Source organism: Lynx rufus, unplaced genomic scaffold (assembly GCF_022079265.1).
Source record: "Lynx rufus isolate CCGP_SWC_20201006 ecotype Redwood Valley unplaced genomic scaffold, mLynRuf1.p SCAF_2, whole genome shotgun sequence".
Taxonomy (NCBI): Eukaryota; Metazoa; Chordata; class Mammalia; order Carnivora; family Felidae; genus Lynx; species Lynx rufus.
This window is the reverse complement of record NW_025814834.1, coordinates 52816133-52844057: the sequence shown is the minus strand read 5'-3', so window position 1 is coordinate 52844057 and position 27925 is coordinate 52816133. Positions and strand designations below refer to the sequence as shown.

Genomic DNA, 27925 nt, shown 5'->3' with positions numbered 1-27925 from the left:
ACCCCTTTGTAGTGCTTTAGATAGCAGAGGCTTTGAGAATGGATATCCCGATTACATTACTGAGGGTCAAGGTAAGCTTTATATATGATGGTGGCAATTAGTTGTTGGCCATGGCTGATTTCCTCATCATATCTCTCAGAAACTGTCAAGGGTATTTACGATTTTGCTGATCATCAGATATGGATACCCAAATGCCTTGTGGTGGTCTGATTCTATTGCTATCATTATTAACACAAAATGTTAACATAACTCTTTTTGAGTTAGAAAACATAAAAGCCAACCTCATTGAGGGCTGGTAGTGGTGGTGGAATAAACTAGTAACAAGAGGCATCTAATTTTGCTGTTTTTTGCTCTTAAAACTCACTTGGTATCATAGTTAAGAACATACTTGGTCTATATTTCTTATCTCCACACACGGATCAAGACCCCTTGCATTCTTTTCCTTTTTCTTTTCTTTTTTTTTTTTTTTAAGATTGACATATTTTTCGAGTACATAATGCATTCAAATGATTCGAAAATCATAAAGTATACAATACACAGGAAAAGTCATGCTTGGTTTCCTGCCTACATGCTTAATTCACACACATCCTTCCCCGCCATGGATATGAACAAGGTAACCCAGGTATAAGTTTCTTGTGTACATTCACAGAAATAATTTTTTATGCTTATAACCCCATGCAAATATATAAATATACATTGTTTTTCTTAAACACATAGTGTCTTAATACACAGAGTTTGGCACCCTTATTTTTACTTAATAATGCATGCTTACTTTTTGAGGTAGTTCTCACTGCTGTGATTATGTGTATGAAATTATCCCTTTGAAGGGCTAGACCTCAGGATATACTTCTATAATTTTTTATAGTTTTCCTCAGTGAATTTGGGAAAAGCAAAGTAACTGGTTCTTCCAGAAGCTGAGCAAAAAACTGAAAAGAGACATTATCTTGATGTTTTAAGGATGGTGTTTATATCCTTTGGTTATGGTATATGGTGTTTGAATCTCTTGGACATCCATTAAGTGTCTTTCCTATTTTCTAAAGAAAATGATATGTACGAATATGTTTATATCTCCTCCAACTCAACACGATGTAGGTGTAGTAATCTGATGTTCAAAAAAAAAAAAATCACAAAGATCTAATCAATCAAATTTGCCTATAAGCTATATCTAAGAAAAGTCCGGGGCAAAGTTGATGTTCATCATAGAGCTTGAATACCTAGGCATAGCCTGCTTAGAACAGAACCTTCTCTGTTGTAAGTATGTGTTCTGTGAAGAGAAATCATAAGGTTTCTCTATGCTGGTCCTAATGTACCCAGCACATTAGCACATGTTTTCAGCAGAGTTTCGCATAGTTTCCTTTCACTAAGTACAAAAATTTAAAGTTTAAATACAGTTTATAAAATTCAGAATTTTTAATCCTAACATTAAAAGTATATTATAATTAAATTATTTAATATTTTTGAAATACTTAATCTGCTAGAAAAATCACATATTGGTCCTGAATACTGTTTCAGATGGTTTTTAGTTATGTAAATGATTTCTCTCCTGACTGTGTAATTACATGATGGACTGGTTTCTAGGGTATCATATACTTAATGTGAGTTTCTAAAAATGCTTTAATCATATAATTGCTAGTTTATCAAGTAGAAAATATAGGTCTGAGAACACTATCATTATGTCATTATTCTCTACAAAAGACTGTGAAACACACTGAAGAGGCCATTATGAGGCAAATAACAGTTTTCTGTCATGTCTAAATTTGCAAGGATTAAAAAAAAAAAAAACAGCAAAGGAAATGTCTAAAGGTAAAGAGTTTAAAATGTACCAGGCAATTTATCTTGGGTCTCTCTCTCTCTCTGGAAAATCAGTGTAGACAAAGGAAGTGAATTGGTAATACTTAGGTCAGGAAAGCTAGTAGATTATCTAATGCCAGGAGTGACGCTAATATTTAATAATTGATTCACTAAATTCCATGTAGAAAGTCTAAAGGAAATTAAATAAACCTGAGACTTAGCGTTTGCGTTAGAATCTAGCTGCACTCTTCTTGTGCTTGTTTTATGAAGTGTACCATGTTCAAGTGGGATTGCAATAGATAATGATTTATATTCATTGGGTTTATACCCAGGAGGAAACCAGACTTGTAATCTGGAATGGCTAAGTGGTTAAATTCAAATCTAATTTTATAGAACTCAAAGATTAAAAAAAAAATTCTTTTTTGACTCAGGAGGCGTCATGGGTCAGAAAATTTATTTTCAGCAAAATCTAGTAAAGTCCAAAGTAAAATACTCCATTGGTGAGTTTAGTATGAGAAGTCAAGACCCTTAAAAAGTCTCTCTCTGTCGATGTATATTTGTTACATACACACGCAAATATACACACAGACACATATACACATTTCCTTGCTCTCCCACTTAAAATGGTGACAGCTAGGGCTCTGAGCAAGAGGAAAACCAAAGCCAGGATGTTAGCTTTATTAGTAAACGGGGAAGGTTGAAGTGATGCTGTAACCTGAAAATCAGATGGTTATTCTGTTAGTGTCGATTCTGCTGTTGAATCTGCTTCATGATTAATACAACCAGTTGATTTGTATTTTCATGCAATAAAAGCATTTTTTCTCCACAATCATGTTTTTTTTTTTTTTGAGAGAGAGAGAGAGAGAGAGGGCACAAGTGAGCGAGGGGCAGAAAGAGAGAGAGAGAGAGAGAAGCGGGGCTCATGTTTTATCCCAAGCGGAGCTCCAGATCAGGAACCATGAGATCATGATCTTGGCCACAGGCGGATGCTTAACCGACTGAGCCATTCAGGTGCCCTACAGTCATGGTTTTAAAAAGATTGTTAAATCACGGTTACATTTTGCTGTTTAATCTTTTGCTTTCCCTTCATCTGTTAAAAAGCAATAAAAACTAACATTTTTTTAAATGGTGAGTTTTAAAAGATCATAGGTTGCTGAACTGATTGAAAACTGATTCATTGCTAATCATTCTGGTCTTTCAAGGAAACCTGAAACTTGACTAGGTCTTTTGGTGATTCTATGCTTATGCCACTAGCTAGCATGGGGCAGCCCTGGAGTCAGAATGTGTTGACCCAGAATGCGTCAGAATGTGTGGGTTTGAATCCTGGCCCTGCCACTTATGTCTCCGTGACTGACCAAATTTCGTGGCCTCTCTGTACTTCTGTTTCCCTTTTTGTAGAACTCAGATGGTAATAATAAGTACTTCATAGAAGATTAAAGGCCATTCTCTGTGCCGCCCTTTTAACTCACTGTGGGGCATGTGGTCCACAGTGAGTGAATGTTAGCTCTTGGTTTTCCTCCTGATAACCCCTCCTGTTCTCCAGGTTAGTGGCTCTCTCCCTCCTGTACCTTCTTCACATGTCTATGATTACCTTTTTCAACAAAATAGTCAATACTCAAGATATAATCAGAATTTGTTTAAAAAGTGTCTCTGCCACTTAATAGCTAGGTGGGCAATCTTAAGAAAGTTTCCTTAATTTTTGAGCCTAATTTTTCTCATTTGTAGGACTCTCTTTTCTTGAGTAGATCAAATGACATTTTAAATGTGAAAATACATTAAAACCTGCAAATTAGTAGAGATTATGGTTAGAAATGTGAGCTATAGAAAGGCAGAGATACTGTCTTTGTTTATTTCTTTTTTGGAACAGAAGTAATTTTCCTATTTGAACAGATCTTTATTTTGGAAAACTGGAAAATCCAGGAAATCGAGAAGAAGAAAAAAAGCCTATATTTCGTCCACTTAAAGAGAGATACTATTAACATCTCGATGTAATCATTTAAGTTTTACTGGAAATACATTTTGATATCCATTATGTCTTACTTTAATGTTTGCGTATTGCTAGTGTACCAACAAGCCATGTTTCTTTAAGTCACTGTTGTCAGTTTCTTTGTAGAGTAAATAGACTTACTCTATATGTACAAGGCAAAGTTTTTCCTGGTTTATTTGTATGTTTTGTGTGTCTTGTAGCATAACATATGCACAGTCTTTACTTTGCGCTTTGGGAGGTGAAAAGTTTTAGACGCTAAAAACTGTCACAAGAAGTCATTTTTAGCTTTACTTTAATCATAAAATCAAGTACCTTTTTACTCTGCTGCATTATAAACAATCAAAATGTTCTGCCCATAGGTATATTTGTTGGTATGTCCTAACTGCAGCAAAATTTGTTATGAAAATTTGAGGTGGAGGAAAGGAAGTTGACGAAACCCTCAGCTTCAAGAATGCAGAAATTTGAAACACCCATGTACTAGCATAATCTGCAACCAATAATCAGTAAAGCTACTGTATAGACCGATATTAATTTTGAATCTACAGATGGTCAAAATGGGTGCAGATGCACATACTTTGAAATAATTTAAGTTGGTTATATCATAGTTTGTTATCAAAATGTCATAGCATGTACAACTAGTTAAGGATAATTAAAAAAAACACATAAGTTGTAGTATAATTTTTGCCAACCACTTCACTCCATTACCAAGTAACCAAAATACTGTATGAGAACGTAGAGAGAAAAAAATAAGAAAAAACCCAGACAATGTTTGATAAGGTACCAAAAAAAAAAAAAAAAAAAAACCTTCAAAGAAGCAGGATTATAGACATGGTAAAAAACAAAAAACAAAAAAACAACGCAAAAAACCCTATACAGTTAAAAGAGGTCCTCAGTTAAAAAGAAGGCTGGAAGACCAGATTTGAGGCAGCAGCGTCCATAGACATGCATATCAGTGAAGTTTGTCAGAACTTAATTTGGGTGGTCACATGAGCTTACTGTGAATACACTTAACGTTTTCATTTGCGAAATATCAGTTGCTATGTGCTGGAACATCCGCTAGGACCTTGAGATGTAAAAACAAAAGACAAAGTTTTTGCCCTCCAGCTAACAGTATAATGATGAAGACAGGTACATAGATAATTAAAACGTAACGGGGCAGAAGCAGTGATGGTGTTGGGCGCAGGTTATTATGACATCCAAGGGAAAGTCAGTGTAGCCAACCCGAGGTAGGGGAGGGGATGACAGTTTCAGGGAAGGATTCCTGGGGAGGTGACATGGAATTGTGCGACTGTGGGGGCAATAGGCAGAGTGGAGGGTGAGAGAGGTATAAACCAAGTCCTGGAAGTGGCAGACTGCAGACTGCTTGCTTGTGTTAGTGCTGTGCTGTGGATGCAAAATCTCTGAGATGGGAAGACCGGATGGGTCGGCCGGGAGTAGACACTGTGCAGGAGGACGGTGGTTATGTGAAGATGCTGGGACTTTATTCTGGAGGGGGAGGGGAAAGTCATTTTAGAGTTTTAAACCTGCAACTTACATTTTTAAATTTGTATTTATTTATTTATTTTGAGAGAGAATGAGTGAGTGGGAGAGGGGCAGAGAGAGAATCCCAAGCAGGCTCCACACTGTCTGCGTAGAGCCTGGTGGGTGGGTGCCGGGGGCGGGGGGAGCGGGCTTGAACCCACCAACCGTGAAATAATGACCTGAGCTGAAGTCAAGAGTTGGATGTTCAATGGACTGAGCCACCCAGGCGCCCCCAAACCTGCACCTTATGTCTTAGAGAGGTTATCCTGCTATCTCTGTAGAGGGTGGAATTGAGGGACATGATACATCAAACGGAGAGAATGCTTATTTTCTAGGGCAATCTAGAATCTCCTCATGGAAAATCTTCAGAAAATTAAGAGCAGAGTCTAAAACTAGTCTTGTCCTTTTTGTATGATAATTTTTTCCTTCCCTGTAGATAGAGAAACTTATGGGGGGCAGGGCAGGGAGAGGGGAAAAGAGTAGTAGGGGAAGTAATGAGGCTTTGCTCCCAGCCTTCACCCACAATCAAGGAAAAATGGACACTGTGCTCCTTGGGGGCCACAGAGGTGAAAACAATTACCGCTGGAGCTTTTTTAGAGGCAAAATTTTGATTTGGGTAACTTATTTAGAGGTCACTAATTTAATTGATATGGTAATCCAGTCTTTTTATCATTTGTGTTTCCAGTATCTATAGTGAAGAGCTAGAAAGGATAAATGTACAGAGTGGTAAAATTAAGGTAGAAGAGTGTAAGATAAGAAACACTTTTTTTTTTTCACTGCCCAAAAAGAATCGTAAACTATCCTATTGGCAAAAAAAAAAAAAAAAAAAAAAAAGTAGTTGCATTAAGAGCAAGTACAAATCCTGTTACTAACAGTTCTCTTCATTATAAACAAACCAATTTATGCAGAGCCCTCACTTACATGAGATAAACATATAAAATTCTGTATCTTTCTCATTACCCATTTCAATGGTCATGACAAAGTCTCCTCCTCCTCTCTCCTTCCCTCTCCCCATCATTCCTCTGGTTTTGTGCGGGCACAGACAGCCTCCACATACATCAGTGGTTGGGAACCGGCTTTAAAAAAACCAAGAACTGACTAATGACGAACAGTTATTTTACCACATAGATAAAGCACTGCCACTAGTGTCCATTGCAGATTAGCGGCGGTGATGTTGTTTTATTGAGTATTGGAGTAAAGAAGGCAGAGGGAAATGTTCAAGTTTATATATGATACAGTCTTTTCTGGCCAGTAAAATCTGAGAGTAGAAAAAACCGCAGGCTCTGAGAGTGAGCAGAAAATGGCCAGTAACTTTGATACACACAAGGGTAAGTCTGTCTTTACGGAGAATAATTAGAACTTTATTTCAGAACTAATGGACAATTTATAGATGATTTTTTTTTTCAAAAAAATTGGCTCAACGTTCTTTCATGACCAAAAAGGAAATCCTGGAAGTTAGTAGAAAACCTCTTTGAGGTCAACCAAAATACTTTTATGAAGTTATTTTAAAAATGGAGTTTCAAAAACTACATGATAAGCTATATTTTGGAGGTTTTGCATCAGGAAAGCCAGTGAATTGCAGAGAATGAGGGGTCACTTCTTACAGCTCCAAGCAAGAAGCTCGAAGACATGTAAAGAAATTAGTAAAGATTGGAAAGGTCTAAATATTGGTGGTTCAAATTGAAACTATACATACATTGCTTAAATGTTTAGGTAAATTTATAATGATACGTTGTGGTTAGATTATTTAAGGAATCCAGGACAACAAAACCTTCCTGTATAATGGATACAGACTTATAGTTTAGGAGTCAGAATGAATTGTATTAGAGTTTGAGCAAGTGACTTAAACTGAATTAGAATTTTTTTTTCTTGTAAAATGAAAATAATGAACAGTGCCCTTCTCATAGGGTGAAGATTTAATAAAATATGTAAAGCTGAGGTCAGTGGCTTGTACTTAACATTTAACTATAAGCTTAGCACATAGTAGGTACTTTATAGAATTGTAGCGGCCGTTGTTACTTCATTATTCTTATGTAATGTACCCCTGTGCAAAGGTGAGACAGGCACCTGAGCTAAATGGGCCACAGGTCAGGTTCAATAAACCATTTCTTAGGTATGCTCTTAAATGAGTCAGGGCAGACTAACGAATGTAATGAATTACTCCCAAATCTGAGTGGTTTAAGACAGCAAAGGTGGATTACTCAAGTTAGAGCACAGTGTGGATGGCATGGTCTGGGAGTAGAAGAAGCTCTATTTTATGTAGTTATTTAAGGACATAATTCCTTTTGTCTAATGGCTCTACCATCCCCAAGGGCTTTGGAGTCCCCTTCTGGGACCTTGGCGTTGAAACAGCTGGTAAGGGAAGAAAGAAAAATGGAAAGTGTTGTGGGCCAGCCCCAGAGGCTCTGTACATTACTTCTGCGCATGGTTCATCACCTGGAACTTTAAATACATTGCCTGCTGTAACTGAATTGGAGGCTGGGAAAGGTGGTCTGGCTGTGGGCCCAGAAGGGAGAGAAAATATCTGTCACAGGTTTCTTCCTGAGCTTTCGTTTACATGTCAACCAGGATAGAAAGTGGAAAGAAGAAATTGCTACAGTGTATTATGACATGCTCAAAATATGAAGCAAAGGGTTAACTGATTATATTAAATGATAAAAATCCTAATCACTAACCTTGCATTCAATTAGAATAACATTGAATAAACTTCTCAGTTTATAAAATACAGTCATATCCTTTGGGGGGGGTAAGGTGCCATAATGAAAAGAACACGGTCTTTGAGATAACACAGGCTTGGATTTAATTTGTGGCTCCCACACCTACCACCTGTGTGAGCTGAGGCTGATTAGTTACCTCTTTATGCTTTTAGTTCTCATCAGAAAAATGAAATGAATAATCCTTTCCTTGAGAATTATGAGGGTTAAATGAATTATAATTTTAAAGCATCTACCTTAGTACCTACTCTGTTTTTAAAAAAAAATAGTGATTATCATTTGACTGACTTACTCAATGCTTTTAAGATTTTAATAGCCCCAAGAAACTTAGACTCAGGCAAGATAAATGATTTGTTCAAGTTTAGCCAGAACTAAACTGACTTTTTCTGATTCCAAATCCCATGATCTTTATTTCACAAAGAACACATATCATAAATGTTTTAATTAACACGGAATAAAAGAATGTCAAGGCAAACACCTAAAATCTATATGAAAATGTGTCTAACTGTGGCTTATTTTAAAAATTAAGGCAAATCTAAACTGAAGAAAAGAAAGCATTAAAAAATTTCAGGTGTTTACCCATCTTTTAAAATTCTATGTCCCACACTCCTTCCAGATGACAAGTTAATTTGTGTCTTCCCACTCAGACACACTTTCTACCTCTTGGGAATGAAATGCATAGTGAGATTCTTTGTAGTTCAACTGTAAGTCAAAGAGAGCCGATTTCTAGGAGTATCAAAACTGCCCAGCTGGAAACTCCAAGCTATCCTTAGTCAGTAACCCAGCGTAGATGTCTTTATAGATGTCTTACAGCCTTTCAAAGACAACTATTAGTATCATTATGGAAATTACATTATTTCTGACCAGGCAGTATCTTTAAGGCCCCATGATTCTTAGTCTGGTTGGTGAGAGTGTTTTTTTGTTTTTTGTTTTTTTTTTTAGGCATCACAGCTGTAAACATGCACTTAATTTATTCTACACCCTGTTTTACACTTTTTTTTCTGCGAGCATTTTAAGTTATATTCACACCTATTCGTAAACTAATGCCTGCATAACTTCTCAGGCTTGCCCTTGTAGTTACTTTGTATACATTTTTCTCACCCACTTCTAACTTGGCTTCACACTTTTTTTTTTCTTAAATACTAGAGCTCATTAGTTTTAGCTCCTTTATACGCTGCCCATATCACTTCTTTTATGTGCAGTGAAATAGCCTGCTCTACCAAAAAGCAAAGTAGAAAATATTTCTGTTTGAAATCATTGCTGTATATACCATACTATTAAGAAATGGTAAAGATAAGATAAAGAGCTTATTTTTGGCAAGTTAAGATCTCAGCACAAAAAAAAAAAAAAAACAACAACAAAAAACAAAAAACAAAAGCAAAACCAAAACCAAGCACCAGCTTATCCAATAAAAGTTTCAAATTGTCAGTTTTACATTTTAAATCTGCTTTGCTGTCACAGAAAATGGAGACATATATGTGGATATCCACGCTGGTGCATGCGTATAAAAAAAACAAATGATCATTTAAAGCTGATCTTAGTCCTTTGAAATTTTGTTCTTGAATAAAAAATAGCCTTCAGTCTCCTTTATTTGAATATTATGTTTCATTAGACTATGTACTTTTATCTGGCAGAAACAAGTTTATCCAGCCCAAATCTACTGATGTAGATTGAAAATGAGTTAAAGGGACCACAAAGGAAATGTATGCTGTTATTTCTAAACCAAATGCCTAAAATATGAGTGTTAGGGCCATTTATTAAATCTTTATCTTTACCACACAAGCACAGGAAAATTCAAGCTGTGTTTATTATGCATCTAGGGTTACTTTAAAAGTACTTAACCAATATAGCACAGGAAACAACTAATCATGGCAGACACATGTTCATTTGCTATGTACTCTTCTGGTGGATACTGTTAGATCTTTGTCAACATAAAGAAAAACAGCAACACGTTTGCCAGCAGGTTATTTTCTTTCTACGTCACCAAACCATAGCTTCACATGATCTTCAGTAGAATGACTAGTTTTACAAGTAAAGTCTTGTTCATTGTAATGAATACAAGCTGCTTTAACAAAAACTATTGCCACATCCACTCCTGGCTGAAATAGTCATAATTCTTTTAGAGTGGCATAATTTATGGGGCCATTATTAGACTGGCTTGTGTGAAGAGGCAATCATAATTTGAGAGCTATAAAGGTCTGGAACAGGGATGTTTTCAAAGTATGAGATAGGACTAAAACGTACTGACTCCTGTTCAGTTATATCTGCAAAACACCTTGGTTCTCATGACTTTATACTTATAGATTACAAATTTTTTGGAACCCTGATGCTATAATCACATACGTATTGCATATATAATGTATGTATTGAATTACATATATTATTTTTAAATGATTTTTTAAAGTTTATTTTGAGAGAGAGAGAGAGAGAGAGAGAGAGAGAGAGAGAGAGAGAACGAGTGGGGTGGGGGCAGAGAGAGAGAGAGAGAGAGAGAGAATCCCAAACAGGCTCCAAGCATCTGATGCAGGGCTCGAACCCACGAACCGTGAGATCATGACCTGAGCTGAAACAAAGAGTCAGATGCTTAACCAACTGAGCCACCCAGGCACCCCATGAATTAGATATATATATGTATTTTTTAAATTTTTAAAAAATCTTTATTTATCTTTGAGAGACAGAGCACAAGCAAGGGCAAACAGAGAGAGAGGGAGACATAGAATCTGAAGCAGGCTCCAGGCTCCGAGCTGTCAGCACAGAGCCTGATGTGGGGCTTGAACTCACAAACAGTGAGATCATGATCTGAGCCGAAGTCAGACACCCAACCAACTGAGCCACCCAGGCACCCCGAATTAGATACATTTTATATGATTTTCTAATACATATTCATATTATTTACACTATAACATACATAATTATACATTATATGTTATTTAAGTATAATATATAAAATAACCATATACTTACAATGTATAATTATAATGTGTAATTATGTAAACATATATAGTTATGTAGTTTTGTGACATACATACACGTAATTCAAATATATTTGATTAAAAGAGAGGCAATAGGAGAACAGTGTAGCATAAGTAATGGAATCTACTCCACTTGATGTTTCAGATCTTAGGTCTGCCCCTTACTCACTAACACAAGCTAAATATGCTTTGTTTTTTTCAACTTCAAATGGGAAAAATAATACCATCTTACAATTGTGAGTATGAGGTCAGGGAATGCATACAAAAACTTATTGGCATAGCTGGTATTGGGTAAGCATAAAATACATTGTCAGTAGAAAAGAAAAGGAGAGAGGGGGCATTCAGAGCAGCAAGACGCAGCTTTACGAGTATTCATATATTCACTCGCATTGTCACAATTCCAGTAACCACGCCGAATTACTTTATAACGTATAACTTGACTTTCAAACACAGAGCGTGGATTTAAAAATTCTAAAATGAGAAAAAAATAATTTGGTGTTCTCACACAAGAAGAGAGTGGTTATTTCTTGAATAACTCAGGGCAAGTGAGACTTTGAAGAATGAAAATGACCAATGTGAGGGAAGATTTGCAAACACATCAATTGGAGTGTGTGGTTTGTGATGGCAGAATTCTTACAGAATACTTTGTGTGGTGGGAAAATGCTTATTTAAAATGACTCTTCAGTTTTCAAGAGTTCATATCAGGGTTAAGGCTAGTGAATGTAACATGAGAAGGTTGATGTATAAAACCAAGCCACAAAGTCAAAGCTCCCTGAACTGTATTTGGCTGAGAACTTTGCAGTTAACAGTAGAATTTTCCACATGGCTTTCTCAATTCCCCCGTCAGAACTCCCACCAGAAAGGCTAATGGAGAGTCTCTGAAACGAGCATCATTGTGAAAAAATTTCTGCTTATTTGGCTTCTCAAACTTGGAAGTCTGTTGACATTTCTTGTTTGACAACCAGATGTTTAAGAAAGGAAAATAGTCTTCAGGAGTCTTAACCAATATTCTAAACATAAACAACACTCAATATTTTGTTTCATGAAAGATTAATATTCGTGCAAAGAGAAAACAAAAATCTCTCTGTATCAGGTTTCTCCAAGAAACACTTTAACTTGGTAGGTTTAAGAAACAGAAAGAAAAAAATGGATACAGCAGTGTTTATATTGATGTTTATCATCTAGGACATCTGGAATATTTAGGATCATTTTATCTGAATATGCTCTGTTTACATGATTATTTTGTCAGAGAAATTCAAAACACTTTATATAAATTTAAGGATCTATGTTTACATCTGAGTGCCAAACAGTTTAATTTTTTTAATATTGCTGTAAACAACATTCTGATATCCTTTTGCATAAGGCATTCAAAGTATTGATGTAATCCCAAACCCTTTCTTGGCCTACTCTTTAAGGGAGGTATTGTCAGCTTTCTTGTTGATGGCTGAGGGTCATGACATGTCTCACATTCATAAAGGCAATGATATAACCATGGAAGACATTGAAAAGATATAAAAAGGTATATCCCCAATCCCATAAAGTTTAAAAACATGTTGATGTAATGGGTAAACCAGCAGGTAAACATTATAATACTGAGTGGAGGGTAGAGGGTGCTTTACGTGAACAGTTATAAATCTCGAGTTTTTGAAGCAAGTTAGGAAACACATTTTCTATAGGAATGAAAAAGCAGGGATAAAACAGCAAATAATTCTGTACTTACACGGTTTTCATTGGCATGCGTCTCCCTGCATGTATATCTCGACTTCATTCTTGAAAGATATTTTCACTAGATATAGAATTCTAGGTTGACCAGTTATTTTCCCTTTCAACTCATGAGAGGTGTTTGTTGGTGTTTTAGCTCCCAGTGTTTCTGCTGAGATGTAGACACTCATTTTAATTGTTGTTCCCCGTGCAAAATGAGGGTTTTATCTCCTAATCCATCCCCATTTTCCAGCAGTTGTAATTGTCCTAAACTTTGCCTGTGGTTTAGGTCATAAGACCATGGCTTTCTATCTGAGTTCTAGCCATCCCGTATACGTGCCCTTCATAGCACCATCCTACATTTGGGTTTAAAAAACCCACAAACCTGGGTGTGTAAGTGGTTCAGTTGGTTGGGTGTCAGACTCTTGATTTCAGCTTAGGTCATGATCTCATGGTTCATGAGTTCAAGATCCGCATCAGCCTCTGCCCTGACAGCTCAGAGCCTGCTTGGGATTCCCTCTCTCTGTTTCTCTCTCTCTGACCTTCCCCTGCTCATGTTCTCTCCCTCAAACATAAATAAACATAAAAAAAAAAACCCAAACAAACCCACAAATATTTAAAAAAAAATAGGAAGCACATTATGCCCTTTCCTTAGTTTAAGTTTTGAATCCTCTACACTTAGTAAGTGTTGAATCCTATTTTTTTTCAGTCTCCAGTGTCTTCAAGTAGTTTTATTTTACATTTTATGTAGAGTTTTGTAGTTCTACCTACAAAAGGGTTTGCCTGAGAGGAGCTTATTTGGCCATGACAGGAAATAGAATGTTCACAGTAAAATGCATCCTGTATTTCTCAGGCTATACTAGATAAAGGGTTAAAATACAATCATAACAATAGTTTTAAGAAAAAATTTTCAGCCACACCATTGCCTACTCAGAGAGAATTTTAGCCCCTGTCAGTTTTCTACTAAATTATTTAGAAGTCGTCAGTGGATGTTTCATTTATTCTCCATAAACAGTGCCTCCCATTTTCTTTTCTCCTTCTCTGGCTTGCTATAACTTTTATCTTTTGTGAGAACTTTGGTCTAATATAAGCTAGGGGAAACCGTTCCCACAAGAGACTACCCTCAACTCCAGGACCAACTGCAAATTTAGGGGTTTCCCTCAGGTTTGATAACTTACTAGAAAGGCACCAAGAACTCACTGAAAACTTATGGTACAGCTTATTATGGGGAATAGATACAGATTAAAATCAGCCAAAGAAGCACATAGGGCAGAATCTAGAAGAAGCACCAAGCACAAAGCTTGCATTGGTCTTTCCCTCTGGAGTCAGGATGCTTTACTTGCTATCAGTATGTGACCGGATACATAGATCATTGCAAATCAGGGAAGCCCACCTGAGCCATGGTGTTCAGAGTGTCTACTGCAGGCTCCACCATGAAGGCATGGCCATGTGGTTGATCTCAATCTCTAGTCTCTAGCCCATTTGGGTATGTATGACTCAAATCCTCCCCACCCCAGCCATAGGTTGCATTGCTGGTTGTTCAGACACAGTCACGTGGTCAGCCCCCACCCTAAATACCATTGGGTGCGGCCCTTTCCCACCCTAAATCACTTCCTTAGACTATGCAGCATGACCTGAGGTCCCAAGGTAACTAAAGTCATTCCTATCAGGAGAGACCACCTCCCAGAATTTGAGATTACCTACCAAAGGCCAACCCTTGTCTTCCGGCAAGGCCAAATTCTTTACATGTTTGTTATTAATGTCAGCTAAAAACTTTAAGATAACTATTTATACCCATTAATCCCTCAAGGATATTCAGGGCACTGTGTTCTTTTCATTGCAGAGACAATTGGTACTGATGGAGTTGACACTCTGTCTTCTTGGTAACCTATGGAGATTTCTGAGAAGTAGTTCTCTGTTTTTTACTTATTATATTTTTTCTGATTATTACTTTATCATGTGAATCGATAGCCCCAACACAGAGGGCATTCCCAATAGTAGAAACTATTGTCTTTTCTCTCTGCCACATTTTGCTTCCTCTGCTGGAGATGCTTTTCATACTTATTTTTGCCTGGATAACTCTTGATTCCCTTTCAAGATTCAGATCAGAGGTCACTTCCCATAGGAAAGCATCCTTGACTGCCCCAGTGTGGGGGAGAGCTTCCCCTAGTGCTCTCACAGCACATTCGCCTGGCCTCTAAACCCCATGAAACGTATGATGACATGACACACGGTAACCTTCCCAATACTCTAGACTGTGAAGTACTCAGGGCAGCAATGGGTCCTGTTTACCTTTGCATGTCTGGCACCTTTCATGACACATGATGCAAAATAAGGGATCAACAAATGATTATTGAATGAATGCTATTTTAGAAACTTTGGTTCCTCTGAAACTGACCTACTGTTCTTAAAACATGTATAGCTCTACTATCTTTTCTCTTTGATTGTTTAATGAGAAGATTCTTAGTGCCTGAGGCTAGGACGTAGGGTTTTAACAGTTCCCTAATATGTCCACTCAGGCTTGAATCCTGGAGTCAGCAGAGTTGAATCTCAGTCTGCGACATGTTCATTGACAAGAATTTATGCCACCATCGTACATTATAAAATAAACAACTGCATCTGGGTCTTTGAAGAGAAACTTCATTGTCCTCTCAGAAGTAATAGGCCTGCTTCTAGTTCAAAGGTTGCAGAGGAGGGTCTCAAAATTTAGTGCTTTACATCTTATGATGGTATGATGGTCAAAATTATGATGTGAACATCCATGTGTAAATCATGTTTGTTTATTTGTAGGCAAATGAAGAAATATAGAATAATCATATTATACAGTTATCTTGGAATTCTTTATTTATTTTGTTTCAAGTTCTGTGCCATTTTTAATTTTTAAAGTTTTTGCTTAAATTCCAGTTAACACACACTAAAATATGAGTTTCAGGTGTACGGTATAGTGATTCAACACTTCCATAACGCTGTGCTCATCACAAGTAATTCTTATTATCCATCACCTATTTAACCCATTTCTGCACCTACCTCCCTTCTGGTAACTGTCAGTTTGTTCTCTATAGTTAAGAGTCTTTTCTTGATTTCTCTCTCTCTTTCTCTTTTGTTCCCCTTTGCTCATTTATTTTGTGTCTTAATCTCCACATATGAGTGAAACCATATGACATTTGTCTTTCTCTGACTGACTTATTTCAGTTAGCATAATAATACTGTAGCTCCATCCATGTTGTTGCAAATGGCAAGATTTCATTTTTTTTTTAATGTTTATTTATTTTTAAGAGAGAGAGAGAGCGTGAGTGGGCGAGGGGCAGAGAGAGAGAGGGAGACAGAGAATCTGAAGCAGGCTCCAGGCTCTGAGCCGTCAGCACAGAGCCTGATGCGAGGTCTGAACTCATGAACCATGAGATCATGACCTGAGCAGAAGTCAGACACTGAATCGACTGAGCCACCCAGGTGTCCCAGATTTCATTCTTTTTTTTATGGCTGAATAATATTCTCTTGTATGTATATAACACACCTACTTTATCCTTTCATCAATTGGTGGACACTTGGGCTGTTTCTATAATTTGGCTGCTGTAGATAATGCTAGGATAAACATCATGGTGCATGTATCCCTTTGAATTAGTGTTTTTGTATTCTTTGGGTAATACGTAGTAGTGAAATTGCTGGTAGTTCTATTTTTAACTTTTTGATGAACCTCCATACTATATTCCCGGAGTGGCTACCTCAGTTTGCAATTTCACCAACAATGCAAAAGTGTTCTCCTTTTTCCACATCCTTGCCACACCTGCTGTTTCTTGTGCTGTTGATTTTCACCATTCTGACAGGTGTGAGGTGATATCTCATTGTAGTTTTGATGTGCATTTCCATGACTGTAAGTGATATTGAGTATCTTTTCATGTGTTTGTTTGCCATTTGTATGTCTTCTTTGAAAAAATGTCTATTTATGACTTCTGCCCATTTTTAAATTGGATTATTTGTTTTTGGGGTGTTGTTTTATAAGCTCTTTATATGTTTTGGATACTAACCCTTTATCAGATCATTTACAAATGTCTTCCCTCATTCCATTGGGTATCTTTTAGTTTTGTTGGTTGTTTCCTTCACTGTGTAAAAGCTTTATTCTTTTGATGTAGTTTCAATAATTAATTTTTGTTTCCCTTGTCTCAGGATACGTATCCAGAAAGAAGTTGCTACAGCCAATGTCAAAGAAGTTATTGCCTGGGCTCTCTTCTAGGATTTTCATGGTTTCATGTGTCACATTTAAGTGATTAATCCATTTTGAATTTATTTTTGTGTATGGTGTAGGAAAGTGGTTCAGTTTCATTATTTTCCATGTTGCTGTCCAGTTTTCCCAGCACTATTTGTTGAAGAGACTCTCTTTTTCCCATTGGATATTCTTCCCTGCTTTGTCAAAGATTAATTGGCCATATAATTAGAGATTTGTTTGTGGGTTTTCTATACTGTTTTAATTGTCTATTTTTGTGCCAGTACCATACTTTTTTGATTACTACCGCTTTGAAATATAACTTGAAGTCTGTAATTGTGATGCCTCCAACTTTGCTTTTCTTTTTCCAAATTGTTGTGGCTATTCAGGGTCTTTTGTGGTTACATATACATTTTAAAATTGTTTGTTATAGTTCTGTGAAAAATGCTGTGAGTATTTTGATGGGGATTGCATTAAATGTGTAGATTGCTTTGGACAGTATAGACATTTTAATAATGTTTGTTCTTCCAATGAATGATCATGGAATGTCTTTCCATTTTTGTGTCATCTTCAGTTTCTTTCATGAGTGTTTTATAGTTTTCAGAATATAGGCCTTTCTCCTCTTTGGTTAGGTTTGTTCCTAGTATCTTACTGTTTTTGGTGCAATTATATATGGGATCAATTTCTTAATTTCTTTCTCTTCTGCTTCATTATTTGTATATAGAAATGCAATAGATTTCTGTATATTGATTTAGGGTACTGTGACTGTACTGAATTCATTTATTAGTGGTAGCAATGTTTTGGTGGAGTCTTTCGGGGTTCATATAGAGTATCATGTCCTCTGCAAATAGTGAAAGTTTTACTTCTTCCTTGCTGATTTGGATGCCTTTTTTTCTTTTTGTTGTCTGATTGCTGTGGGTAGGACTTCCAGTACTACATTGAGTAAAAGTGGTGAGAGTGAACAGCCCTGTCTTGTTCCTGACTGTAGAGGAAAACCTCTCAGTGTTTCCCCACTGAGGAGGCTATTAGCTGTGGGGTTTTCATATATGACCTTTATTATGCTGAGGTATGTTCCCTCTAAATCTACTTTGTTGAGAATTTGTATCATGAATGGATGTACTTTGCCCAATGCTTTTTATGCATCTATTGAAATGATCATATGGTTCTTATCCTTTCTTTTTTGATGTGATATATCATGTTGATTGATTTGTGAGTATTGAACTACCTTTGAAACCCAAGAATAAATCCCCTTGATCTTGGTGAATGATTCTTTAATGCATTGTTGGGTTCAGTTTGCTTATATTTTATGGAGAATTTTTGCATCCATGTTCATTGTGGTTATTGGCCTATAGGTCTCTTTTCTAGTGCTGTATTTATCTGGTTTTGGTATCAGGGTGATGCTGGCCTCATAGGATGAATTTGGAAGTTTTCCTTCCTTTTGTATATTTTGGAATAGTTTGAGAGTAATAGGTATTAACTCTTCTTTAATGTGTTATAGAATGTGCCTATGAAGCCATGTGGTCCTGGACTTTTGTTTCTTGGGAATTTTTTGATCACTGATCCAATTTCTTTGCTGGTTATTGATCTTTCAAGTTTTTTATTTATTCCTGTTTCATTTTTGACAATTTATATGTCTCTAGGAATTCATCCATTTCTTCTAGGTTGTCTAATTTGTTGGCATATAGTTTTTCATAATATTCTCCTTTCTAAAAATTTTTTAATGTTTATTTTTGAGAGAAAGAGAGAGTGTGAGTGGGAGAGGGGCAGAGAGAGGGGCAGACACAGAATCTGAAGCAGGCTCCAGGACTGGAGCTGTCAGGACAGAGCCTGATGGCCTATTGTGGGACTTGAACTCATGAATTGTGAGATCATGACCTGAGCCAAATTTGGACACTTAATTGACTGAGCCACCCAGGCGCCCCCATAAATATTCTCTTATAATTGCTTGTATTTCTGTGGTGTTGGTTGTTATTTCTCTTCTCTCATTTGTGACTTTATTTGGATTGTTTCTCTTTTCTTTTTGATAAATCTGGCTAGACATTTATCAATTTTATTAATTTTTTCAAAGAACCAGCTCCTGTTTCATTGATCTGTTCTTCTATTTTCTGTGATTTCCTTCTTGACCCATTTATTTTTTTAGTAGCATGTTATTTAACCTCCATGTATTTGTGGTCTTTCCAGATTTTTCTTGTGTTTGTCTTCTAATTTCATAGTGTTGTGGTCAAAAGAGATGCATGGTGTGACTTCAGTTTCCTTGAATTTGTTGAGGTCTGTTTTGTGGCCTAATATGTGATCTATTCTGGAGAATGTCCCATGTGCACTTGAAAAAAATGTGTATTCTTCTGTTTTAGGATGGCATGTTCTGAATATATCTGTTAACTCCATATGGTCCATTCAAAGTCATTGTTTCCTTGTTTATTTGCTCTTTAGATTATCTGTCCATTGATGTAAGTGGGATATTAAAGTCCCCTACTATTATTGTGTTATTATCAATTAGATCCTTTATGTTCATTATTAATTGTTTTATGTATTTGGGTGCTCACGTGTTTGGGTGAATAAATATTTAAAATAGCTATATCTTCTTGTTGGTTGTCCCCTTTATTATTATATAGTGCCCTTCTTTGTCTCTTGTTATAGTCTTTGTTTAAAGTCTAGTTTGTCCAATATAATACTCTAGCTTTCTTCTGACATCCATTTGCATGATAAATGTTTCTCTATCCCCTCACTTTCAATCTGCAGGTGTCTTTAGGTCTAAAATGAGTCTCTTGTAAGCAGCATATATATGGGTCTTATTTTTTTAATCCATTCTGATACCTTATGTCTTTTGATTAGAGCATTTAGTCCATTTAAATTCAAAGTAATCATTGATAGACATGTATTGATTGCCATGTTATTACTTGTTTTGTGTTTGTTGCTGGAGATGTTCTCTGATCCATTCTTGTCTTTCTGTTTTTTAATGTTTTGCTGATTTTCTTTAGTGATATGTTTGGATTTTTCTCTTTCTCTTTTGCATGTTTATTAGCAGTGTTTGATATATGGTTACTATTAGGTTTGTATATAACATCTTCTGCATATAGCAGTTTATATTAAGTTGATGGTTATTCAAGTTTCAACCCATTCTTTTCTCCTCTCATCAACATGTTTTAGGTATTTGTTATTACATTTTATATTCTTTTTATAAAAAAATATTTTTAGTGTTTATTTATTTTTGGGAGAGAGACAGACAGAGCAGGAGCAGTGAAGGGGCAGAGAGAGAGGGAAACACAGAATCCAAAGCAAGCTCCAGGCTCCAAGCTGTTAGCACAGAGCCTGATGTGGGGTCTGAATTCACTAGCTGTGAGATCATGACCTGAGCCAAAGTTGAACACTTAACTGACTGAGCCACCCAGGCTCCCTATATTTTACATCCCTTTTTTTGGTGTGTGAGTTAATTGACTTCTCCATAAATGTTCATTTTTACTGTTTTTGTGTTTCCTGCCTTTATACTGTCACTTTTTGTCTCTGCTTTCCCCTCAAAGCGTCCTCTTTAATATTTCCTGCAGGGCTACTTTAGTGGTTACAAACTCCTTTATTTTGTTTGTCTGGTAGACTCTTTAATTCTCTTTCTATCCTGAATGATAACCTTGCTGGATAGAGTATTAGTGGCTGCAGATTTTTCCCATTCAGTGCATTGAATATATCATGCCACTCCCTTCTAACTTGCCAAGTTTCTTTTAAAAGATCACCAGCTAAACTTATGGATTTTCCTTTGTAAGTTAATAACCTCTTTGTCTTACTTTCTTTAAGATTTTTCTTTATTATTATGTTTTGCAAATCTAATTACTATATGTCTTGATGTTGGCCTGCTTTTGTTGCTTCCTCTTGTAAGAACATAAGAAATTCAGCCCCTCTCATTTTCCAAGCCAATGGTTTTGGGGAAACATTTCCCTTGTGTGTTCACCTGTGTGTTACTCTCTCTCTTGCCCTTCTCTGTGACTATGTCTCCTTCCCCATCACAGCACCCATGATTGGTTTCTCCCCTAAACCATGTCTCTGATCTTCCTACTTTCCCGAATGTGGCTTCTTCTCTCCCTTTAGTTGTGGAGTTTATTCTGACAGTCTTCAGGTTGATTTCTGGGATATCTAGCTTTGTGAGCCTAGGCTCCTCCTAGTCCATTGCTATCTTCCTGCTCTCTTCTGGAATTTTTTATTTTAAAATAAAACAGGATGCATGTTTCTTTATTTTATTTAAGATGAATAATAGTGGAAGTGCTTTATTGAACAAAATTTTATGTCCTTTCATATCTAATATGGCATAAATAATAGTAATATAAAATTTAAAGGTCATGATGATCATATAATTCCAGAGCTAAGAGAATATATTTCTTTAGAATATAGCAAATAAGGCACTCAGGGTAGAGTGTTAGGTGCCAACTTTGCATTTGCACTAGCCAGAGAGTAAGTGTTACTTTAAATTTTGTTCCCTGTGTACTTTGTCTGCCTGATCCTAGTCTTGGCCCTAAACATGTCCTGGTTCTATGGCTTATGAAGTATGTGGCCTTGGAGGTGTAAATTACTCTCTATAAACCTTAGTTTCCTCATGAACAGATGATGGCATCTTGAGAATTTTAATTTCATGACAGTGTGCAGATGAGGGGAATACAAAAACAGAGAACCTATTAACAAGTTTTGAGGAATCATAAACTTACAGAGTAGTAAGTGGTAAACTAACCTGATAAATTTAATTATTTCATTTTATTGAGGAGGACTTAAGAAAATGCAAAGACTTATCCAAGATCATTAATTTATTTTGAGCAGAACCAATGCTGGAGATGTTTCTAGGATTCTGTTTAGCATTCTTTCCATTTTATCCCATTTACTAGACAGCATAGTGAGTAGCTTGGAGACTCTTGGAATATGGATGGATTCAGAGAAGTTTGTAGAAGAAGGATTGATTGGTGATCAGTCAAGTGATGACTTAGCAGTCATAAAAGATAGATGGCTACAATTTAGACCCCTGATAAGTAAAGAGAATAATTCCATCAACTGAAATAAACAATGGAAGTCGGTAGGAAAGATGGTGAGTTAGCAAAGGATTGGAGTAGGGGAAAACGTACTTAAGCTAGGATGTGGAAGATTTTTATAATATGTTACTAAGAACTTCTTGTGAAGGAAGACTGCTAGGGGTTTGTAATAGGATAGTTATGCAAACTGAGAAAAACTTTCTGTCATGGTCTTTAAAAATAGGGTAGTTTTCTGGGATGGCTTAAGTGTAGCATTCCTTGTAAGCAAGAATTTGTTTTTAGTAATTCCTCAAACTCCATCTGAAGCCTGTGATTCTTTGAAGTCTTAGATTTAGTGCACTTGGCTTGTAAAATGGATGTTGGTTATGGGACATAAAAATATGAAGGATTTGAAATGACCTTTTAAATGGGAGAGGAATCAGCTATGCCATATCAGAGGGGTTACTATGGTGTAACCTTTTCAAATCCTGCAGGTGGTAGTGCTTTTAAAGTTCCAAGAATCTGAAATTTCATCCTTGCACTAACTATATGTAGCTGGCATGTCTCCCAAGGCAGTTACAGAGAAGGAAGACACTTTATCAAGAGGCAGCATCTGCACCAGAGAGCTAGGAAGGTTCTTGAGCCTACTTATCGTCAGCAAAAAAGAGAAGATGAGCCTGACCAAGTGATTGTCTCAACAGTTTCCTGCTGAAGACAATTCGTATCCTAAAGAAGTTACATATAACATCTTTTTAGTTACCTGGCTCAATTAGTAAATAGTTATATTTTCATCATCATTGGCTTTCTTCAAACATAACCCTAGACTCAAAATACTTTTAGACAAAAAAAATGATTTTAAGGAAAATACTATATTTTAGTCTATTATTGTGAGAGAAAGCAGAGTGACCAGAAATGAGGTTTCAAAATCCTACTTTGAATTATCCTAGGCTGGGACCCAGAAGAGCAATTTTTACTGTGGAAACATGTGAGTCTTAGTGAACCAAACCAAATACATTTGCTATATGTCAGTGGAGTAGTTTATCTGCAGCATCTTGATGAGAGAGAGCTTGGGGGGCAACTAATCCATTAACTACAGTGATGGGTAGTCCTCAGGAAGAATGTGTTCGGATCTATGGTCTTTTCTTGATGGCATACAGATTTTATTTCAATGACTAATACAGAGTAGTCCAAAGGACAGGGGTCAGAAGTGATTAATAGTATTAATTTAGGCAAAGCAGAGAAACATTGGCAGTAATTATTTCTGTAGATGAGTAGCAGTGTCATGGCAGGAAAGCCTTCATTGAAATTGGTGATTTGTGGGTGGTGACTTCCCTCAGTATCTCTATTTAGATAGGATGGAGAGGGTCTACCGGAATGAAGTTTTGTGTCCTGGATCTTAGGGCCTTTGAAGAGGGTGATGCTGAAATGATGGCAACATTATGGGATGTGTTCACAAGCCTAGTTTATGGGTAAGCTTCAGCTTCTCCAGCTTTGAAAGGACTAAAGAATGCAGAACCATTTTGGCACCAGGAAGGTTTTGCATCTTTGTGAACAATTGCAAGCAGGAATTTTGGTATACAGAAATCTTTCATCCAAATAATGGCATACCGCAAATGAATTAGAGCTATTCTTTTTCTGTGACATTATTTCATGTTATTGTCCTATAGTCTCTGCCCATTTGATGGAGAAATGTTGGCTCAGACTCTTGATGAAAAGTTAGGCAAGTTTTGTCACAACCAGGCTATCTATTTATTAAAGTTTATTTTATTTATTTTGAGAGAGAGTGAGGGGGGAGAGATGGGACAGAGAGAAAGAGAGAGAATGCCATGCAGGCTCTGCACTGTCAGCATGGAGCCTGATACAGGGCTTGAACCTACGAATTGTGAGATCATGACATAAGCTGAAATCAAGAGTTGGTTCGCGTAACTGCCTAAGCCACCCAGGAGCCTCACAACCATGCTTTTAGTAGTGTTTTGGATATGAAATTTATTTATTATTTATTTATTCATCATGTATTTTCAGCTGAACACTAGAGCATATATGAGGGCCGATGAGAAATGAAGACAAAATGATAGAACAAATTATGATGGACTCTTATGTGACAAGCCAATGAAAGTAGATTTTATTTCTAAGACATGGGGAGTAATGAAAGGGTCAAGAGAAGCATTGAGAGCAAGCTGAAACAACAGAGGTCTGTTAGCTTTATACAGCCTTCATGTTATGCCTGGATAGTGTTTTAAATCATAACATCCAGCAAGAGTGATGCTGGATTGGATACTATCTGTTTTGTACGTATTGCATCATACCTGGTGTCCTATTCCTATTTATGTTCATTGCACAGCTCTCAAAGACATTACTATTTGCAATTCCTGATCTAGATGTATGCATCTGATACCATATAAAAACACTGTATCTTTTTACCTTACATAAATATGGCCAGGTCTGACCAACCTACAAGTTCAAATAAAGTCTCATTAACATTATTGCTAAATAATTATGGTTCTTCTATATACCTGACTACACATCTTAGCACCACCTATTTCTTAAAATCTCCATGATGTCTCATATGTGCACATGAAAAAAAAAATCACTCATGTTTTCTACCATGCTGCCACCAAGTCATTTGGAGTAGGTATCACATTACAACCCCTGCAGTTGATGCCTTTCTGGGAAAGCAGCTTCCTTGGTCTCTGCTGGCCTCAGGGGTGCTTGGCCACTGCTCTGCAGCCCTCACCAGATGTTTCCAGTCTTATTCAGAACAGTGGTGGGGATGCTTCTTTTTCCATATTCATTTAAAAGTTTTATCTAGGTGCCAGAGCCCATGATCTCAGAGTTTGACTGGAAAATAGAAGCTTTAGCTCTGAATCCAACTTTTCTTCCTTATATGCTGCAAAACCTATCCTTAGAACTGTCTGGCAGAAGGATGCCAGGGCATCACATTATTTATCATTTTTTTCCCTCTGGTTTTCCCTAGGTCCTTCCAATCTCCAACTCCCACATACTTCCTATTTCCTCCTTTTAGTGAGGAAATACAAAAGCTTGAATGCATTTCAACTTGTCCAAGCGGACCCTCAATTTTGGAAGAGAACTTTAGTCTCTCAAACAGATAAGGGAAGCTATTTTTGAAGTAGCGAGACATGGGAGTAGATTAATATTACTTAGGTTAAGTAACAGACTTCATTTTCATGCTGTTATAATTTGAACGTGTGCCGATGATCACATCAATATCAATGTACCTGCAAACACCATCTTTGCATAACCTCCGTTTTAAAGGTTGGGTCTGCTCTTCATCTATGCTAGTAAATTCTACCTAAATACTCTTTCCTTGTTAGCTTTGGTTTACTGATACCACTACAGTTAAGCTAGTCTATATTCAATTCTTTGCAACCCTTCTCCATGGGAGTGAAAGACCCTGTGTTAGTCTTGCCTTCTGATGTCTTTCCCCGTCTTTTCCAAACGTGTCAAAATTCAATTCAGCACTTCTGTATAGGAATCTTCTCTTGCTTAATGATGTCTTGTTTAGTCAGTGCCGTTATCTTAGTTCATCACTTTCTGAAAGGTTTTTTAGGGACCACTGTTTTCTTGAAAGATATCAATAAGTGTTCTTTCGGAGGTGTAGGGAAAGAAATTCACGGTAAACTAAATTTGGTTCATTCTGCTCCCTATATCTATCTTTTTTAGTGCACTTGAATGTATTAAATGTTCTAAGAACTTTTTCAGTAAGGAAACTAACTTTGTATCCAATCTTATTAGTATAAGCTCCAATACTTATGTTACATTTGTTATATATTGCAGACGTTAAATTGCAGATTTCTTAAAAGTAAATATCCTTAATTTTTGTCACAGCTCTCCTTAGTACCTGATTCAATACTGTGTATAATTCAGCTAAACTGACATATTACAAGCTAGGCACCATGCTAGGTCCTACAAGTTCAAGGATGAATAATTTTTGTAAAGATTTATGGATAACAAGTAGCTTTCAGTGAACAGTATGTTGCTGGTATTTAGCATTTATTGAATTATGGTTGCCTTGGAGTTTGATTTTCAATTCTAACTGTAACACTTTACATGCTATATCTCTGTCGCCCATTTAAGAATCTGTTAATCTTTTTTCCCTTGTTGTTATTATGCAATTATGAAAAGATTTTTAAAGATATTTGGAAACCAAGGTAAAATGACCAAAATGTTACACAGGATTTATAATTTTGTTTTCTGTTTCACTTTGATTATGCAAATGTAGAGTATAAATTTATTTATTCTTCGGAATCTAATATTTTGTTAAATTAGAAATAGAGAATTTCTAACAGAAGGGGGACCTGGGTGGCTCAGGCTCAGTCCGTTAAGCATCTGACTCTTGATTTCGGCTCAGGTGATCTCAAGGTCGTGAGACAGAGCCCCTGGAAGGGCCGTGGGTGGAGACTGCTGAGGATTCTCTCACTCCCTCTCCCTCTGCCCCTTCCCTGCTTGGATGCGTGCACATGCTCACTCACTCTCTTTCTTTCAAAAGAAAACGAAAAAAGAAAAGAAAATTTCTCACAGGAGGAATCAAGGGATGGTAAAATAGCCAGACAAGGCTTTAAAATGTCATTCCTAAAACTCTCATGTTCCCAAAGCAGGAAGCGGTAAGATACATACATAATGGCAGGAAGAGGTGAGTGAAATATTTTGTTTCACTGCTGGTAAAAATATGAGGGTGCTATTGTGGTTATTGAAGGAGTTTGGGCTCATTGGATGACGATGTGCTAATTGATAACTACACAGAAGATTACTAATTTTTGGACCCAAGAAGGAGACAGAGTTCAAAGGGACCCCCTGTTACTCAAGAATTTGCAGTAGTGTTCTACTGTACGAGTTTATAATCCATTTGCAGTTAAAAGAATTATGGTCAAAACAGAAATAGGTCTTGGTTCATTTTGTAATTCAGTAAACACTGCTAGATCTCTATTTGATGTCATCAGGGTGTGAGGCCCAGTAGTGGTGATGCTGGTTGTGGTGGTGGTTAAAAAGAAATTAATACATTCTGAAGAGAATATAGTCCTTTGGGAGAGAAGAAAAGCTTGATGACATATGGAAAGCTTGACAATACGACGTGATCGAGTATGTAAAATATGTTGCTACTACGTGATAGAGAAAAACACAACAAAATGTTGAAAAACGTTTTGAGGAGTGGACTGGGTTCACTCTAACTAATTTGGGAGGATGAAGAGCTCCTAGACAAACCATTAAGACCCACAAAAAACCAGACACAAAATGAGTAGTTTGAGGAGGTGTAGGAAAACAAATATTAAGGTTAAAATATTGGCAAGTGAATGCACGTGTTATGTCACAGAGGAAAGGTTGAAGAAGAAACTACTTCTGGAGTCAAATAAGGCTTTTCTCATAAAATATGAACTCTTACCTTTTGCTGAAGCAGAACCACATTCTTCAGAATAATAGTGATCTTTGACGTGGTGTCCATGGCAAATCGCGAGATGTGTCAAGATTCTTACCGCCTACCAACTTCTACATGCTTCTACTAATACACCAAGAAGAAAATGATACCACTGAGAAAAAGAAGTAGAATGTGTTTCTTGTAAATTTTAATTCAAATATAGAAACAGAATGGTTTGAGTATATGGGCAGAAATTAAAAAAAAAAAATTCTTCCTGCTTTTGAAAGTCAAGAGTTTGGAACAGAAAGTTGAACAAGGGAAGTGAAACACTGACTTCACAAATAATGTTGAAGAACATGATTTTTTTGATACCATTGCTTATGATGAAAAACACATGGGTCTGTCAGGAGGAGGAAATGTCTCATTACAGCTTGTGGGTCTGTCAAGATGATCTCAGATTGGAGAAGAGAATTTAAAATTTAAGAGGGTTTTGGCATAAGAAAAGCAAAAGGAGCAAAGATGCCAAGTGTTTCTTAGGAAAAACTATTAGACACTATTATAAGAGCCTCAAATGTCTAATTCCCAAAATATAATTGTTTACCAAAATAAGACAAATATTTCAGAAGAATGCTACCACCTGGCTGTCCTCGAGGACTATCCCTGATCACAGTGCCTGCTGCTGCCT

The 27925-nt window shown here is 36.6% G+C and overlaps 2 long non-coding RNA genes across 4 annotated transcripts in view; one reads left to right on the top strand and one right to left on the bottom strand.

Moving 5' to 3' along the window:
* Window positions 1-27519, bottom strand: part of LOC124516539 (uncharacterized) — a 45970-nt gene extending 18451 nt beyond the window's left edge. The window contains exon 1 of one of the 3 annotated variants that reach the window (XR_006963061.1): window positions 27268-27519. This is a non-coding gene — a long non-coding RNA (uncharacterized LOC124516539). The remainder of the gene's footprint in view (window positions 1-27267) is intronic. The other 2 variants (XR_006963060.1, XR_006963059.1) reach the window with 2 other exon arrangements.
* LOC124516541 (uncharacterized) overlaps window positions 1-27925 on the top strand; it is a 166876-nt gene that overhangs the window by 35488 nt on the left and 103463 nt on the right. The gene's annotated exons all lie outside the window — the stretch shown is intronic.